The sequence below is a fragment of the Cibotium barometz genome, chromosome 14 (genome assembly GCF_041138505.1).
Source record: "Cibotium barometz isolate CiBa-2024 chromosome 14, ASM4113850v1, whole genome shotgun sequence".
Taxonomy (NCBI): domain Eukaryota; kingdom Viridiplantae; phylum Streptophyta; class Polypodiopsida; order Cyatheales; family Cibotiaceae; genus Cibotium; species Cibotium barometz.
In genome coordinates, this window is record NC_141059.1 from 22802340 (window position 1) to 22822000 (window position 19661).

General features: G+C 44.1%; 1 protein-coding gene across 1 annotated transcript in view; it reads left to right on the top strand.

The window, feature by feature from the left end:
• Positions 1-19661, top strand: part of LOC147631816 (putative phospholipid-transporting ATPase 9) — a 152620-nt gene that overhangs the window by 23848 nt on the left and 109111 nt on the right. The window lies entirely within an intron of this gene.

The following is a 19661-nucleotide window of genomic DNA, read 5'->3' on the forward strand; positions in this document are numbered from 1 at the left end:
AGGATGAGCCAAGCCAAGGAAGATGAGTTGGCTAAACAACTCGAAGATTATTTGAGGATGGGTCAGATCCGTCCAAGTAAATCAGCTTGGGGTGCACCTGTGTTGCTTAGGAGAAAGAAGGACAATACCTGGAGAATGTGTATAGATTACAAGAGATTGAACAAGCTGACCATTAAGAACCGTTATCCTCTCTCTAGATCAGATAACCTGATTGACCGGTTAGCAGGAGCGAAATATTTCACGAAGATAGATTTACGTACTGGCTATCACCAAATACGTATTCATGAAAGGCATGTCGAAAGAACTGCCTTTTGGACTAGGTATGGCCATTACGAGTTTCTCGTATTACCTTTTGGGTTAACCAATGCTCCAGTCACTTTCCAGCAAATGATGAACGATCTTTTTCGTGGACATTTGGGAAAATTTGTGGTGGTGTTCCTAGATGATATTTTGATATATAGTCGTACTCTTGAGGATCATGTCAGACACCTCACGATTGTCTTATCTATTTAAAGACAGAATCGACTATATGCTAAGTTAAGTAAATGTGAGTTCTTTATGACCGACATCATTTACTTGGGACACAAGATCACTCGCGATGGGTTGAGCATTGACTATGACCGAGTTCAAAAGGTTCTGGACTGGCCTATACTGCGAACAGTGAAACAACTTCGTTCTTTTCTCGGTTTTGTTGTTTTTCTTCGAAAATCTGTATGGGAGTACTCTCAGCTCACACTACCGATGACCGACTTATTGAAAGGTCGTGGACGTAAGTCAAATTAGCCTATCACTTGGAATAACGATTTGGATATGGCCTTCAGACTTTTGAAAGATAAAGTCAAGGAAGCACCTATCTTAGCATTGCTTGTCGGCCTTATGTTCTTGAAACTGATGCCAGTGACTATGCTATCGGGGCTGCTCTATTTCAAGATGGTAGACCGGTTGCTTTTGAAAGTAAAAAGCTAGACGACACTCAATCTCGTTGGCCAACCCTTGAGAAGGAGCTTTATGCTGTGATTCATGCTCTCAAGGTTTGGAGACATTATTTATATGGCTCCAAGTTTGTGGTATTAATTGATCATCAGTCAATCAAGTATGTGTGTGATGCAGATGATTTGAGAGGCAGGAAAGCTTGTTGGGCAGAGTTAATGCAAGATTTTGATTTTGAGATCCGTTATCGAAAAGGGTCCATGAATAGTATTGCAGATGCGCTTAGTCGGATTAGAGAGGTGAATACTTTGTCGTTCACCGAGATTTCTACTGACTTATTTCAGTCATTGAGAGGGCTTTGCAAAACTGATAGTTATTTTGGTCCATTTTGGCAGAAGATCCAGAACGGGAGCTTATTGATTGACCAAGACTCGATGACTGAGTAGTCTACTATTCAGGCTGCAGGAGGCCAGTGGATGATTCGGAATGGTTTACTATTCCGTAATGACAAAATTTGTGTACCACAGATCCAGGACATTAGGTCCAAGATTCTTAAGGAGTGTCACGACGCTCCTTCTGCTGGACACCCTGGGGTACACATGACACTATCGTTAGTGAAACACACTTTTTATTAGCCAAAGATGAAAGGGTATGTAGAAGATTATGTTCTCAAGTGTCAGATTTGTCAGGCAAATAAAGCTGAACGCTTTAGACAGGCTGGGTTGTTGCATCCTTTGCGAATCCCAAGTAATAAATGGGAAAGTATTTCCATGGATTTTATTACCGAATTGCCAAGAACACATCAAGGCCACGATTCTATTTGGGTTGTGGTAGATCGCTTGACAAAAATGGCTAGATTTTTACCGAACCGGAAGACTATTACAGCTACGCAATTAGCTCGGCAATTTATCGAGCAATTGTTTAGACTGTACGGGTTACCGCAGGACATAGTCAGTGATAGGGACTCAGTTTACGAGTGATTTTTGGAAACTTGTTTTTGAGAAGTTGGAAACAACTTTGAATTTGAGTTCCTCTGATCATCCTCAATCTGATGGCCAGACTGAAAGAGTGAATCAGATTTTGGAGGATATGCTTCGAGCATATGTATCCAAAAGATAGAGTTCATGGGAGGATTATCTTCCTATGTTAGAATTTGCATATAATAGTACTAAGCATACGAGTACAGGGTTTAGTCCTTTCATGCTTATGTATGGTTTTGAACCTAGATCACCTGTTACACTAGGATTCTCAGGACTTCAGCATGAAGCAGTACGTAATTTTTTGCAAGATATGCAGGAAATGTTACAAGTTGCAAAGGAATCTATTAGAAGTGCTCAAGACCGAGACAGGTTTTATTCTAATAGACATCGTTCACCGAGAGAGTTCTCTGAAGGAACGATGGTGTATTTGTGAGTTCCGAAAGATTCCGAGACTTTACGGACAGGTAGATCTCTGAAATTATTCCCTAGATACTGTGGACCATTTCGTGTTACACGACGGATTGGTTCAGTTGCATATGAATTGGATTTGCCTTCTCATGTGAAAGTTCATCCTGTATTTCATGTCAGTAGACTTAAGGAAGTACTGGGTGGAGCAGATCAGTTAGTTACTCCTCAAGAAATTATAGATGTCAAGGACATGACATTTGTTCCGCACGAACCTGAAAAGATTCTTGGATTTCGTGAAAGTAGATTGCGTAATATGCTGTCGTGACGTGGACGGTGTCGCTGGGAAAGTACGAGACTTCTAGCTGTGAGAGTAAGTACCAAACTTCACAAGGAAACTCACACACAAAATTCTCCAAGGAGCATAGGACATATCCATTTTTTTAATGACATATACATGTGTCAATTCTCCTCAATACATCCTTGAATTCATCCTGATGATTGCACAAAAATTGTGTACCAAGTGCTTGTCCCTTTCCAAGCATAGATTCACTAGCTCCTCTTTCCAAATCCCTCAAACCAATCACATGTAGGCATAACATGACCTTCAAATATTTCCAACATACATGTGACCATTTACATTCCATACATCCAGTGTCATCAATTCCATCATCTCATGATATTCTTTTTCACCTGAAAACCTGCCTTTAAATTCCAACAACTCACAAACAAAAGGTGATATATGGCATAACTATAACATGCTCACATGATTTTTAAGAAATTCCATGACTTGCATTTCAGATCCACTAGGGTAGAAACAAAATCAAATTTACCAGAATCCTTGCTGCATTTTTTGATACTTTGATTCCACATATTTTGATGCATTAATATCACAACTCCTCATACCAAGTCTTTCTTGATTTACAAAACCTTTAAGGGTTTATGGACTTTACGATTTTTCAAATCGTGGGTAGGTAGGATAGTGAAATAAAATAAAATTAAATCAACACTTATCTGAAGGTAGCAAAGCGGATTTCACATGATTTTTTATTAACTCCATACGGCGCTTCGCTGCCGGCCGTGAAAGGCAGAAAACATATATATACTGAAAATCCCATCACTAGATAGCACTCAATTAGCTCATCAATTCTAACTCCTACATGACATGAACAGTCGCCGCCAGCTTGCAATTAAAAACTCTGGTCGAAGGCGTCTCTGCTCTCCTTTTTTCTGTAGACTCCCGATTTCTGATATGCGCTCCCCCCCACACTCTGGTTTTTCCTTACTTTCCCGCAAGGAGTTCGGCGCCCCTCACCTTTTGCAGCTATCTTCACGCATTTCTCCTCTTCGAAAATACTCATGCGCCACCTTTCCTTTTCTATTGCTTTCGATTATTTCTCCTTTTTATGCCACGCAAGCTGCCTCATAATATCCCTTATTATAATCTACATTCAATAAGGTATGTGATGCTCCTAACATTGGCATCAAGGCAAGCTTTCCAATACAAGGTTGATCATCCAATTGTGTCTCCCGCATTCGATAAAGACTTCGGCACTCTAATGCTCCATTGGATCTCCATTGCTCTTGATGCCTCCATGGTTTATAATGTCATCATATCAACCATGTGATTTGTAGAATCCCCCAATTGTTCACTCAAATATATCTCCATGTCTTCATAAATGCATTCCCTTGTGCATTGGCATGCCCTCATGTTTGCACTCCCATAAGAGGTATTCACTGACTCGGCCCATCGATACCATTAAGAAGCTACTACACATTATGCACATGGGAAGCCATTAACATCATTAACATATCCCTTTGGCGAGCCACTCATACCATCATGTATAACTGAATGTTTCCAACTTACCCATGAGCTCTGAGTAAGAGCAGAACCATCACCCACCACACTCATATACAAAAACTCCGAGACCTGGCTCAGCCTCAGCTCGTTTTATTGAACCTCATTTACAATATGAACATATGTACATGGCATCATATAATGACTCGTCATGGCACTTAACCCCATGCATCTGGATTTGCATTTGATGGCCTCACATGCATGGTTTCACACCATAGACGTGCCATGGCACGACATCCGCCCCCTCTAAACCTGCACATCCTCTGGTATGTGCCAAATCTTCATCAAGATCCACATATATCTGGATGTCGTCCTCATCTTCAACATTATTAGGAAAATCATCCTCTTCCTCTTCAGTCATATCCATGTTATCATTATCAAGCCTCTCATCCTGAGTTCCTTGTGAATCAAAAGGATCATTGTCAAGCCTTCTTTTAAACATCTTGATCCTTTTGCCTGCTACAAGATTCTTTATCTCTGTTCCATCAAGCTCACACAGAGTATACGTGGCATTTCCATGCACATGCTTGACAATGTAAGGGCCAAACCATCTTTTTGCAAACTTTCTTTGAACAGTGAACTGGTTGTCAAGACTACTATCATACATTAGAACCCAATCACCTTCTTCAATAGGTTTTGGCCGGAGTCTGTGTCTTCTATCAAATCTTTCTTTATTTTTCAACCTTGCATCTTTCAAGCGAGCTTTAGCAAGCTCTACATCTTCAGGCCTCCTCTCCAACTGCCTTATTCGCAATGCAAGGAGGTCTTCCCTGCTCAATCCTTCCATCCAGGGCAATACATTCCAAGTTGGAATTACTTCTTCAACTGGCATTACTGGCTTCTGACCATACATTAATTCTGCAGGCATGTATTCTGTCACTGAACTATGAGTTGTACGGTCAGCCCACAAAGCATATGGTAGCAGCCTTGGCCACTCTCGCATTCTTTCTCTGCATGCCTTAGCCAAAGCTTTAATGATTGGAGGATGTCCTCGCTCACTTTTACCATTGCCCTCAGGATTGTAAGCACATGTTAGGGACAGTTTGATGCCAATTCTAGAGAAGAATTCCCTTGCTTCTTCAACATCTAGCTCACCCCTATCAGCTGTTATTTTCCCAACACAACCATACCGACAAATCACATCTTCCAAGAGAAATTTGCATACTGTTTCCGTACTCTTTGTTCTAAGAGCACGCTGATTTGTCAAATCTTCTCTTGCAAGTGCTATGTACCGCATCTGCCAAATTCCCAAAGGCATTGTAACTAGATCCACTACCCATTTGTAGTGCATGGCAGGTGGGTAGGTTGGTTGCAAGCCATCACGATGTCGCACATTTGAGTACATTTGACATACCATGCATATTTCCACATATTGGGAAATATCCTTGTACATTCCTTTCCACCAATATTTTTCCTTTATTTTGGTAAAGGTGGCCCACACACTTCGATGTCCAGCCCAGAGACTCTCATGGAATTCTTTCACAAGCTTCCCTTGAGTCTCTTTATCACATATGACTCTCTGTGGCATAGCATTCCTCTGCTTAGGATGCTTCCAGAGGTACCCATCCTTTAGAAAATAACCATATGCTTTTCTGCGGATCCTCTTAAATTCTGAGTCAGACCAACTTTCCTGTCTTGTCAGAGTACTCAAGTATTGACCAATAAGCAACCAATCTCCTTCATACATTTCCTCAGTAAAAGACTCAAGTGTATTTGATAGGCAAATATGGTCCCCCTTTGCATATGCAGTAGTGTAGAACTTTGTACCCACATCATCAATGTCACTAATCATCTCTTTTTTATCTTCATACCTGGCTCTTGATAGCATATCTGCACAACTGGATTATCTTTTCCCACAATATGCTCAAACTCAGGATTTAGTGACTTGATATAAGCAATCCACCTAAGCATAGCAATATCTGGAGTGGTACAACTTGCTATCATCCCAAGAAGTGGCAAGCAATCAGTTTCCACAAGTACAGATGCCTCAATAAGATATTCTTTTTCACATTTTAGAGCAGTGACTATTCCCCATAACTCTCTCTTGATCTGCGGATATTTTCTTTGTCGGATGCTTAATACCTTTGCTCCAAATCTGATTACATACCTGTGATCATCCTCATCATCTTGCCCTACTGCCCATCCTATCCCAGTAGGACTAGTATCAACTGTAACAATCACAGGCCTGCCACACTCATAATCTGCCTTCCTCAGAGTAGGTGATGATTGGAGCAAACATTTCAGCTTCCGCATAGCTTTAATATGTACTGCACTCCACAGAAATTTTTGATTTTTCCTCAAAAGTTGATAAAGAGGATCTGCTACATGTGCATAATGTGGGATCCAAATAACATAAAAGACACATGCTCCAAGAAATCTCCTCAGCTTTGTAACGTTAATGCATGTCTCTTTCATTCTTTGTATTGCATCTATCTTGGCTGGACAAGGTCGGCGTCCACTAGTACTACAAAGATGTCCCACTATTAGCACTTCATCAACTCCAAACACTGATTTCAGCCCAGATAAAGTAAGATTCACTTCTTCAAGCCTGGATAGAATCATATCACAATCCTTTATATGATTTGCCACAAACTTGCGGCACCCTTTTGAATCCAAATCCCTATCTTTGTCTTTCTCATCCTCACAGCCCTTTATTGGCACATCATCCAAAAATGGCATAGTTATTTGTGGTATGAAGTCTCGTAAGACTTTATTCATTCCATTCATCATATGTGCCACTGAGTTGGTGGCTCCCTGTGGTAAGGTACACATCCTTACTAATCCCAAAGGAGTTCTCATTGTGGTCAAGTCCCTGCTTTGTATATCCAGCTGGAACTGATCATATCCCGAATACAGATCACCCATAGAGTATATAGCTTTCCCTGCAAATGCTTCTGCAAACTCATCCACAATCGGACCTGCTCCCACATTCCTGATTGTGACTTTGTTTACAGGTTGCATGTCTTGAATAAAGTGCAATGTTCCATTTTTCTTTGGCACAGTAAACCATCTGTTGGAATATGGAGCACATGATGGCTCCTAAATTCCCATCCTGATCTTTTCTTTTAGTAATTCCATCAGCTTTGGCAAGAGAGCCTTTGGTACTGGAATTGGCCGCCGCCGCAGGTTCCAGGGCACATGTGGAACAGCAAAGATCACCATTGGTGCTGTTACACTTGGATCAACACAGCCTATCTCATGCGGCTGAAAAGCAAAGGCTTTCCCATGTTTCACAAGCATTTCCTCAAAGCATTTCTTTTCAACTGGCAATAGAAAATCCTTCTCACCAATCTTCAGCTCTTTTAGAGTTTCCTGTGTAAACTTATGCCCAATTTTCTTCGGATCTCTAAGATTTGGTTGCATAGAAGCTTCATCTATTTTCTCCTTGCTTCCTGGTGGCAAAGGCAAGGCAACTGGTTTCACCTTCTTTGCAACTGTTTTGTACTTTGTATCAACATGGGCATCCATCTCGCAATTCATGTTTTTACATTCCACCCCCTCAAATTCCCGGATTATATCATACATCTCCACAGATGACACCTCTATCATCTCATTTCCACCCTGTAAGCATGCTCTTCCCATATCAAAAAGCACATCCATAGTATCTACAAATGACACCTCATCAAGCACCCCTGAAATAAACTCATTCTTCTCCAAAAGACCACACTGCTCAAGACTTTTTTGTTCATTTTGTACATGTCTACGCATACCACGCTTCAAATCCTTGCTTTTACAAAGACCAGTGACCCATAGCTAGAGAATCCTTGAAAATTTGCTGAAAAGTTATTTACATTGATTGAGTCCTGCGAGAACTCATTTTCCCTTGTACCATTGGAATCCCGCTTTACAATGGCACCTGGCCAAAATCCCTCATCTCCCTGTAATTCATGAATTCTCTATTTATCTTTGGGAGTGACTGTGCTCGAAGAGACTCACGATTCCTTTCATGGTTAATGCAAACTGTCAAAAACTGAACAGCTTTTTTGCCATCTTTACTCCTTATTCTCGCATATGCCGAGCCATCATCCAAAACCTTTGTTTCCATCCTTACAGCTGTAATGTAGGGTTGCCTAAGGATGAGGGGATACGATGACATCTCCTGAACAAAGAAGTTCTGATCATCTTTCACATCCCCTATAGTTACCCTTACATTTGGACATGCTGCATAGAGCTCTCCAGATGAGTTATTAGCTGCTTTAATCATCCACCCATGATCTACATCCATTGGCCACTTACATTTGTTGTAGAGATTTTTAGCCATAAGATTTATTTCAGACCCATGATCAATTAGAGCGACATATGGCTCTTCCAAATCACCTATCTTGACAAGGGTTTCAGTGGTTACTCTTGCCCAATGGCTCCTGGAGTAATGACTCTTTGTAAGAACTTCTTTTTCATCGTCCTCTTCCACAAAGCGCACTTGTCGTTCCCCATTAGCAGAGTGATTACATTCCACCACATTTTCTCTCTCTTCCTTTTGCTGTACCTGTACTCCATGAGTCTTGGAAGTGCTTGCCTCCCCTTGTGATGGAATAGATTCAATTATGGACTGCCTTTTCCTTCGTATAATATCAATTATCTCATCATGAAATTCTTTCTTTGCAATCCCCAAGACTTCCCCTAGTGTAAATTCCACCCTGCTGTTTAGAATCCTCTCTTCAAGCACCTTTTTGAGATCTGTTGCGGCTTCAATATCAGATTGAAGCTTGTAGAGTGGACTTTTCCCTTTACCCTTCTCCTTCTCATGCTTCATTTTTGCTGGCACTTCTTCCATTGATACTTCCTGTGGAGGTCTACTATGCGGTGGAGGCATATGTGATGGCCCAAGATCCTTCTTTTCACTTCCACGTGTAACTCTTTTTGATGGCCCTCCTTCCTCATTTTCCCTTTTACGCTTCTCCTCTACCTGTCTCATTATTTTGGCATTTAGCAATGTAGGCATGAACAGATAAAGAATCCACAGGCTCCTCCCAGCCAGTCTCAAGACGTATACAGTCACCTGCCTCATGCAAAGCTTGCTTAGACACCTTCTTTGACGCAATTAATTCCATTGTTGATGGCCAAAAATCTTCATTCTCATAATCTTCATTCTCATAATCTTCATCATTCTCAGATCCCTGCTTTGATTGACCAGCCTTTAATCCATAGGTTGCTGCCTCAGCCATAGAGATGGCATGACTAGCAGCCATATCCTCAACCAGCTTTTTCATCCCTCCTTTCCCAAAGTTTGTACTCAATGGAAGACCAGTCTCTGTAAGGTGGATTTTCCCATCTTTGAAAAACACAAGTTGATTTTTAAGAGCTTCTTTATAGCTAGCACAATCTTTCTTTGCATGTTCTGGGTCATCACACCATATGCATCTGTATGTAAACCCTTCTTTGCTTTGAGGCCTTTGCATAGAAGCTGCCCTAATGGTAGCCCCTTTTCTTCAATCCTGGACATCTTCAATTTTAGGTCTCGCATACCCTTAATAAGCTCATCCATCGGCCCTTCTACCTTTGGGATTGCAGCAGCTGGTTTTGGTAGATTTTCAGGGGTAACAGCAGTTATAGGAGTTCCCGAGCTCATCACCATTTTATCCCTCCTTCGTTGCCGCTTTGCTAGCATAGTGACCGCATCCTCAACATCATTCCAATCACTCTTTAGTCCCTGCTCTGTATCCTTATCCTCGAGGAGAATTTCCAGTTTTTCTTGGAGATCTTTCCCATCTGCTTGTAAGAAGAGCTCTGTTTTTTCTCTGTCCAAAGTTGTACGCTCTATCCTTGACAGCTGGGCATAGCGCTTCTGAAACTCTCTTAGCAGCTTTGTGGCAGAAATTCCCATTTTAGGTTTTGTGACCCATTCCAAGAAAGTTCGTTTGGTCACTCGCTCAGAATCCTCCATGAAATATTCGTCCTTTAAAGCAAGCTTGAACTCCTCCCAATTTCTGCCACCATGTGCTGTCTGCAATCCTCTTATGCGCTCTCTTATTTCAGGAACACATACCAGCTCAAAACTTCGAACCATATCCTCCTCAGTCACCCTGTTTAGCTCCATTTCCTTTATGTAATTGCGCAGGTACTTTGTGATATCCTTTCCATCAAATTGATCCACCTTTTTCACAATTGATTGTAGTGCTTTGGTCGTGGAAATTTGTCCCCTCTCAGCAGCTTGCTGCTGTTGCATGTACATAGTAAACATCTGAAACATCTGCATAACTCCGGGGTCAAAATGAACCCCCTGACCCTCAGAATTCTCAGCCATAGCTTCCCTGTATATTTCACCACACTCTCACCCCAGCAGTTTCACGTTGGGTTCACCAAAGAGCTGTCGTGACGTGGACGGTGTCGCTGGGAAAGTACGAGACTTCTAGCTGTGAGAGTAAGTACCAAACTTCACAAGGAAACTCACACACAAAATTCTCCAAGGAGCATAGGACATATCCATTTTTTTAATGACATATACATGTGTCAATTCTCCTCAATACATCCTTGAATTCATCCTGATGATTGCACAAAAATTGTGTACCAAGTGCTTGTCCCTTTCCAAGCATAGATTCACTAGCTCCTCTTTCCAAATCCCTCAAACCAATCACATGTAGGCATAACATGACCTTCAAATATTTCCAACATACATGTGACCATTTACATTCCATACATCCAGTGTCATCAATTCCATCATCTCATGATATTCTTTTTCACCTGAAAACCTGCCTTTAAATTCCAACAACTCACAAACAAAAGGTGATATATGGCATAACTATAACATGCTCACATGATTTTTAAGAAATTCCATGACTTGCATTTCAGATCCACTAGGGTAGAAACAAAATCAAATTTACCAGAATCCTTGCTGCATTTTCTGATACTTTGATTCCACGTATTTTGATGCATTAATATCACAACTCCTCATACCAAGTCTTTCTTGATTTACAAAACCTTTAAGGGTTTATGGACTTTACGATTTTTCAAATCGTGGGTAGGTAGGATAGTGAAATAAAATAAAATTAAATCAACACTTATCTGAAGGTAGCAAAGCGGATTTCACATGATTTTTTATTAACTCCATACGGCGCTTCGCTGCCGGCCGTGAAAGGCAGAAAACATATATATACTGAAAATCCCATCACTAGAAAGCACTCAATTAGCTCATCAATTCTAACTCCTACATGACATGAACAGTCGCCGCCAGCTTGCAATTAAAAACTCTGGTCGAAGGCATCTCTGCTCTCCTTTTTTCTGCAGACTCCCGATTTCTGATATGCGCTCCCCCCCACACTCTGGTTTTTCCTTACTTTCCCGCAAGGAGTTCGGCGCCCCTCACCTTTTGCAGCTATCTTCACGCATTTCTCCTCTTCGAAAATACTCATGCGCCACCTTTCCTTTTCTATTGCTTTCGATTATTTCTCCTTTTTATGCCACGCAAGCTGCCCTTATAATATCCCTTATTATAATCTACATTCAATAAGGTATGTGATGCTCCTAACATTGGCATCAAGACAAGCTTTCCAATACAAGGTTGATCATCCAATTGTGTCTCCCGCATTCGATAAAGACTTCGGCACTCTAATGCTCCATTGGATCTCCATTGCTCTTGATGCCTCCATGGTTTATAATGTCATCATATCAACCATGTGATTTGTAGAATCCCCCAATTGTTCACTCAAATATATCTCCATGTCTTCATAAATGCATTCCCTTGTGCATTGGCATGCCCTCATGTTTGCACTCCCATAAGAGGTATTCACTGACTCGGCCCATCGATACCATTAAGAAGCTACTACACATTATGCACATGGGAAGCCATTAACATCATTAACATATCCCTTTGGCGAGCCACTCATACCATCATGTATAACTGAATGTTTCCAACTTACCCATGAGCTCTGAGTAAGAGCAGAACCATCACCCACCACACTCATATACAAAAACTCCGAGACCTGGCTCAGCCTCAGCTCGTTTTATTGAACCTCATTTACAATATGAACATATGTACATGGCATCATATAATGACTCGTCATGGCACTTAACCCCATGCATCTGGATTTGCATTTGATGGCCTCACATGCATGGTTTCACACCATAGACGTGCCATGGCACGACAACGCTTATCACGGAATACAAGATCAAGTGGAAGGATCGTGTTGAGGAGGACGCTACATGGGAGACATTGACTAGTCTTCAGAGAGATTACCCTGGCTTTTTAGTGAGCTCAGGAGTGAGCTCTTAGAGGAAGGGGAGTATGTCATGGGCACAGTGTGTATCTACCGTGTGCTACATGCACGCAAGACTAGTTTCGAGGCTTGGGGAAGCTTGGAACTAGGCAGGCTGATTGACGAGCTGAGTTAGGGATATACTAACGGGCGGGCACCCAAGTATGGACGGGCGGGCGCCTAAGTGTGGACGCCCGATGACCGGCCAAGAGCCTATAAAAGGGTGGCCAAGGTTAGTTATTGGGATATAGAGAGTCTCGCGAGTTTGTGAGAGCTCTATGGTCTTGGAGCCTGGATCCAGTGCAGACGTGCACCTGCTTTACGCCGCCGAGGTCGGCAGCAGTCTTGAGGCCCGCGAGGGCAGCTTCGTGGCGGTATGGGACGTCGCGAGGAGGAGATTGGTCGGTATGTCATCCTAGTTAGCTCAGCTCGTGGCTCGGTGGGGACAGCCAAGACTGTGGGCTCGCCCACGACTGTCATTGTTGGGAGGTGAGTCAGGCCTGCACCCCCTTGCTTGTTTGTTTGTTCGTTCGTTTGCAGGTTTCGAGTCTCGAACCAAGATCGATCACGAGGAGATCCGTGGGGATTTGACAATCCCTAACCACAACCCAACGCTGTGTGGTTTGCTGTGGCAAAGGAGTAGCTGGAGTGTCGGCATCTGAAGAAGGCCTCTGATAGGCAGGACCACACCGCCTCCTAGCATGGCCCCTCGATCTGGGACAATCTCTAGCAATGTGACCTTGTCGACGACAAATCTGACACTGGTCAGGTCTGCTTGCAATCTCCATCCTCTGGCGAAAATGAGATCCGTCAGGTCTCTGAAACATAACATGATCATCAGTAATCGATGGATCAGGAACAAGCACAAGGACCCGGGGTACACCATCAAGAGTGACGGTAACGGCCGCGGAAGCTGAGGCGGGAGAGCTCGGGAGGATTGGTACCTCTAGAACTTGGCCAAAGGATGCCGCTATGGAAGCTAAAAGCTTCCAATAGGATCGAGGAAGAGTAGGGAACCGTAGTGAGACCGAGGTAAGGCGTTGATCCTCCACCACTGGATCAAAGCCCACCTGGTACTGAGAAAGAAGAAAATCTTCCTAGGACCAAGAGGAAAGGGGCTGCTAGCCAAAGCTTGAGAAGTAGCTTCTGAAGAATGAAAGTCCACCTAGAAGAAGCCTTGACCAAGAAAACGAGTATCCTGAAAGTGCACAATCAGCTTCGAAGGGAGAGCTGCTAGAAGCCATTCACGGGCCTGCGAACGAGAGGGGTGGGAACCATAAACTCTCGCAACAAGGGTAGTCTGGACCTCAAGGTCAATGTTGTGCTGAAGAGAGGTGAGCTCGTCTTGTGAAAAATTGATGATTCTCCCGGCCAGTGGGGGTGATGAGAGATTGGCTGCGGTAGAAAAAGCCATAAGACCAATCAAGAAAAGTGGGCGGCCGACTTGAATCCAGATAAAATAGCTGCAGGGAAAACGGGAGCAGAGGAAGGGGGGAAAAGGCGGGGAACAGCTGGGGAAGCAAGGGCAAAGGGGCAGGCGGGGGCAGCAGAGGGGCAGGCGGGGATTGAAGAAGGCAGGGAGCGGGCAGCAAAGGGGGAGGCGGGGCAGCAAAAGGAGGGCTGGCGGGGGCAGCAAAAGGGGCAGGCGAAGGCTGGCGGGGGGCAGCAGAGGGGCTGGCGGGGGCAGCTGGAAGGGCAGGTGGGGCAGCAAAAGGGGGGCTGGCGGGGGCAGCAAAAGGTGCAGGCGAAGGCAGGCGGGGGGCAGCAGAGGGGCTGGCGGGGGCAGCTGAAGGGCAGGCGGGGACTGAAAGGCTAGCGAAGGGCAGGTGGGGATTGAGGAAAGGCTAGCGAAGGCTGCAGAGGGACAGGCGAGTGAGGGTTCACACCCAATTCCCTAGCCATAGAGTCCATAGAATGTGCAATCATAGACTCGGCCTTTGTTGTGGTTCTCATGAAACATCTTGGTATTCAACTGCCTCTTTAGATGTTCCATCATGGCCTTCAACACATTTGGGTCATCTTGATGCATCCCCTGTTGGCTTTGAGAGTGCTGTCCCACATGTGTTTGTGGCTTTGAGAGTGCAATCATAGACTCGGCCTTTGTGGCCTCCATAAGCTTTTGAACCTGCGGTTCTCATGAAACATCTTGGTATTCAACTACCTCTTTAGACGTTCCATCTCGGCCTTCAACACATTTGGGTCATCTTGATGCATGCCTTGTTGGCTTTGAGAGTGCTGTCCCACATGTGTTTGCCTCTCCACATAACCTGTATGCATATGCCTTTTATCCAAAGCATCAGAAGAATGTGTACCACTTGGATGTCCATGTGGACTAGGCCCTTGCCCACTCTGTGCATGTCTTTCCATAGTGTATGACGGCTGTTCACACGGAGCTCAATACTGAAACGACTGTTTCCCCACTGAGAAGAGGGAAACAACCGTGCTCTGACACCACTGAAACTACACCAGCTAGATGTGAACATCCTTGGGCACCGTCTCGTAAAGAATACGTGCGTCAACGCTTAAAATGTAGTAGCTACAATGCACAAAACAACTGAAAGATACATCACTGCACAAGATAATCTGCAAGAGACAAGCACTGCACAGTACACTACCACTGGGGCCAACCCCCCCCCCCCCCCCCCTCCCCCCCCCCTTTGTCCCCTCAATATTGAAGTATTTAAACTGTACAAAGCTCCAAGGGGCTTGCCAGCTAGATAATCCACTGCAATGCAAATATGAAGACAAATTATCCGAACAAAAGTGTGTTGGAGTAGATTGTCGATGCCGGAAACGTCAAATGAATCAAAGTAGCTTGGCCGCCAGTCTCATACACCTGGAGGGAAGTGAACACGAAACTGTCGTTTCGAGACCACACACGAATAGGCGCTCCGTACAGGAGCTTGGCTCACACCCTCGTAGATACTGTGGCTCAAGCCTTCTTGGTGCAAGTACACAAACAGGTACATGCACACAAATAGGTACAAGTACACAAACAGGTACCAGTATGCAGTTTCCAATATTGGGTACTCACACGGAGTCGATTCATAACCAGTACATCTGCTACAGTAGGTACTACTGTAAGTGCAGCAGGTACAGAAGGGTTTCCAGCAGGTACGGCAGCTACAGTAGGGATTCCAGCCTGTATTGCAGGTTAGAAGGGTTTCCAGCAGGTGCACTTGTAGGTATAGCAGGGTTTCCAAACGTACTGCAGGTACGTAGGGTTTCCAGCAGGTGTACTTGTAGATACAGTAGGGTTTTTTTAGCAGGTGTACTTGCAGGTACAGTAGGGTTTCGAGCCGGTACTGTAGGTACAGTAGGGTTTCCAGGAGGTGTACTTGCAGGTACAGTCTGATGCGCTTCCTTTCCAATGACAGCCCAGAAATGATGCGCTTCCTTTCCAATGAGAGGGAAAGGGTGAGAAGCACTCATGGGAGAGGTTGGTGGAAGAGGGTGGAAGGGGTCCAACCCCCCTTTGACATGTGATAGTGCCCACCTTCCTTAAAGGTGGGCAGCTTTATAAAAATCCCCCCCTCGCCCACCCCTCCCCCTTCCCCCCCCCCTACTAAAGAGGGCCACATGAGGGTTAAATGGCCTAGCGAGCTGCCCACAGTTGTTGGGCTGGCCACACCTTGGCAGGCACTGGTCAGTGGCGATGCTTGGCTTTAATGAAGTGTGAACAGTAAAGGTTATAAAACCTCTACAAGAATAAACAAAATCTTCTCGCTACAAAACAATGCCAATGGCAAGGCTGCTAGCGTCAGTGATAACCTCGAATGGGTCATCCCATAATGCTAGCTTGAGGAGTGGTGCTTTTGAGGCCACTTTCTATAATGCATGGAAGGCCTCAAGTGCTTTTCCCATAACACACTTTCTAGCGACGCATCTTCACGCCCTTGAGCAGATCTGTAAGAGGTGCTGCAAGGTCGGAAAATTTGTTGATGTGGGTACTGTAGGCCCAGCAAAGACCCACAAATGATCACATTTCCTAGGCAGTCTTAGGTACATCCCAATCCAATATATCTTGTAGCTTGTGGGAGTCCAAACGATACCTTGTTGGGGTCCAAACGAATACCAAACTGACTGAAAACGTATCCCAGATAATGAACCTCTAAGAGGCCAAATTCTTTTCGTTAATGTAGAGCTTATTGTCTCGTAAGAGTTGCAAGAGCTTCTCCACATCCCGCTCGTGCTGCTTTGCTGTGGCAAAAAAGATGAGCATATCATCCAAGAAGATGAATACACGCTTCCTATCACCATTTGGCTAGCCAAGTGTTCTTCCCTATTCCGTGCCAAGGTACGAAAGGCCAAGGAGCTTCGTGTCACCCGTACTAAGGCCAAGACTCATGTCGCCTACGGGAAGCCAAGCCTCATGTCACCCATAGTGTGGCCAACACATGGAATCCAATCCTAGTTGAGCTGATTCTGTGCTGAAGAAGACCTGCTATTTATAGGTTCCAAGAACGGGAGATATATCCATTGCATGATGCATGTGCACGCATCTCTGCTTACTTGAAATTGATTTCACATGTCTTGTTTTCGTGTGACTGCCTACTCTGACGTGTCCAGTTCACGAGCAAGGGACGCCCACCCGTGAACCATGCGAGTGCCCTGTATTTTGACATGGCTTGTGGCATGTGAACAAGTGGTAAATATTCACTTAAGAGTAGTGGCTTACTATTGTCGCAAGTTGAATGATGCCGAAAAGAATTATTCGGTTTACGATAAAGAGCTTTTAGAGATGATCACCGCTCTTAAGCATTGGAAAACTTTCCTTTACGGGAGGAAATTTACAGCAAAGACTGATCATGAGGCACTTAAATGGTTGCAAACCATGCCTAGTGTCCAATGGAGTGACATGCAAGCTACGTGGAGTGGGATCTTCCAACCATTTGGAGGTATGATCAAATATGTCCTGTGGCAAGAATAACCATCTTGTTGACGCTCTTAGTTGGAAGTCAACCATTCAAACGTTATAGGAGTCAACTATGCTAGAGATTGAAGAAAAACATTTGGATAGCATGAAAGCACAATATGCAGATTCAGAGGTGTTCGGGACTCCACACAGTATGGTCCTTGTATCAGAACCGGGTCATTACTTGATCCAAGATGACTGGTTGTTTTACAAGAACTAGCTATGCATACTCAAAGAAAAAACTGGCACTTCTTCATGATGCGCATGACTCTCTTGTTGGGGGTCATTGAGGTATCAATAATACCTTGGAGAAGTTAGAGCGATTCTTTCATTGGCCGAAAATGCGAAGGGATGTCTACTAGTATGTCTAAGCATGTCAAATTTGTCAAAAAGTGAAGGTTTCATACTCGAAGTAGGTCGGGTTGCTACAACCTTTGTCTATTCCCGAGGAACCTTTTCAAGACATCAGTATGGATTTCGTAGGTCCTCTTCTAGCCACTACACGAACCTAGAATACACAATGTTTGGTCATTGTGGACCGGTTCAGCAATTTTGCATGCTCATTCCGTGCAAACAGACGGCCACAATCGAAGATATTGCACGCTTGTTCATTCCTTTTTGGTACCCAGTTTGTGGATTGCCAAGGACAATTACTTCAAATAGAGATACTTCTCATTTTTGGAGAGCATTGTTTGATAACCTTGGGACTAAATTGCAGTTGTCTAGTGCTTTTCATCCACAGACAAATGGCCAAACGACCCCATTGGGAATCTTACGGCATTTCGACTGACATTCAGAGGGTTTTTTGGCGGAGATTGTGGCATTCTTATAGGAAGCCACAGATTTCCTCCTTTATCTGGGTTTCTCTTCATGGTGGTTTGGCCACCAATCAGTGGAGGTCTATTACTGGTGCTTGCCCAGCATGCCCTAGATGTGCAGGAGTTTCGGAGTCAGTTTACCATTGTTTATGGGAATGCAGGGAAGCACAAAGGGTTTGGTCTGCGATTGCACACCTCTTTGGTAGGATTAAGAGGGATGCTATCATTTCTTTTGGTTCTATCATTTGGTTGACACAGTCTGGGCCTCAGCTGAGATTCGAGGGGACTGACAGGAGCCTGGCCATTATGGTTAGGCAAGGAGTTGCTCGGCAGTGTTGTCTTCAGGATTTGCCACTTTCACACTTTGTCCCTCCGGCACAGAGGTTATACAGCTCTTGGGAGATTATTTCTAGCATCTCAGCCTGAAATATCTGGAAGGCTAGATGCACCGAAGCCATTGAGGGTACTCCCGTTCTTGTTTCTCAGTGTCTTTGCAAGATTTGGAGTGATATTATTCACACCATCATGGCTACCTGGGCCAAAATCCAGGGATCTTCGAGGGTTGCGGAGGAGAGGAAGCGCGGCCGGTTTATGAGAGAGTGGGACATTGGTATCTTTTTCACGTTCTCTCATTTGGGACCCTATTGGCAGCACAGGGCTCGTGAGTGGTTGAGATCTCCACCTTACTTGGTGTGAAATCTCCATTTTGTAAAATTTTTTCATACTTAATAGAAGTCTCCTTTCTGAAAAAAAAATAAAAAAAATTACACTCAGTTGGATTTCAACGTTCTCAAATCATATTGCCATAACAAGCAGTCAAAGTGGGAACAATATCTTTCGTTGGTGCAGGCGATTCTCAACGATACTCATTCATCTAGCATTGGCAGGACTCCATATGAGGCACCATTTGGTCGCCGTTTCTCGTCACTTCTTACAAGGATGATATTGCCATCGTTGGACTCCAACAAGTCACACAGACATTCTCAGATATCATTGAGTCAGTGAAGGAGCACCTAACCAAAGCACAGGAAGCATACACCAAGCAAGCCAACAAGTCTCGCAGAGATGTCAACTATAGTCTACAAGGAGGGAGATTGGATACTTCTCTGCATCATGAAGCAACGGTTAAAGCAAGTGGGCAAGCGTTGTCTCAAGCTCTCTTTTCGAAGTTTCGGCCCGTTCCCTATTGTAAAGAAGCTCAGTGATATCTCCATGACGTTGAAATTGCCATACAGTTGGACTATGCGTGATGTCTTCCACGTCTCATGGTTAAAGCCGTATGTTGGACCATCCTTACAAGAGGTTCCGAATAAGCAGTGGTTGACGAATCAGAAGTCATCGAGTCTGAGCAGATTCTCCTCCATACGTGGAAGCATGGTTCCGATCGAAGAATGAAATAGTTCTACACAAAGTTCAAGGATTGAGACACTCACAAAGCTGTTTGGATGGATGATGATTTCTTCCAAGAGTACCCCTAGTTATTGGTGGACTACTTGGAGGCCACCAAGCTAAGCAGGAGAGGGAATGTCACATCAACCATGCAACTGAGGTGCAATGTGACAC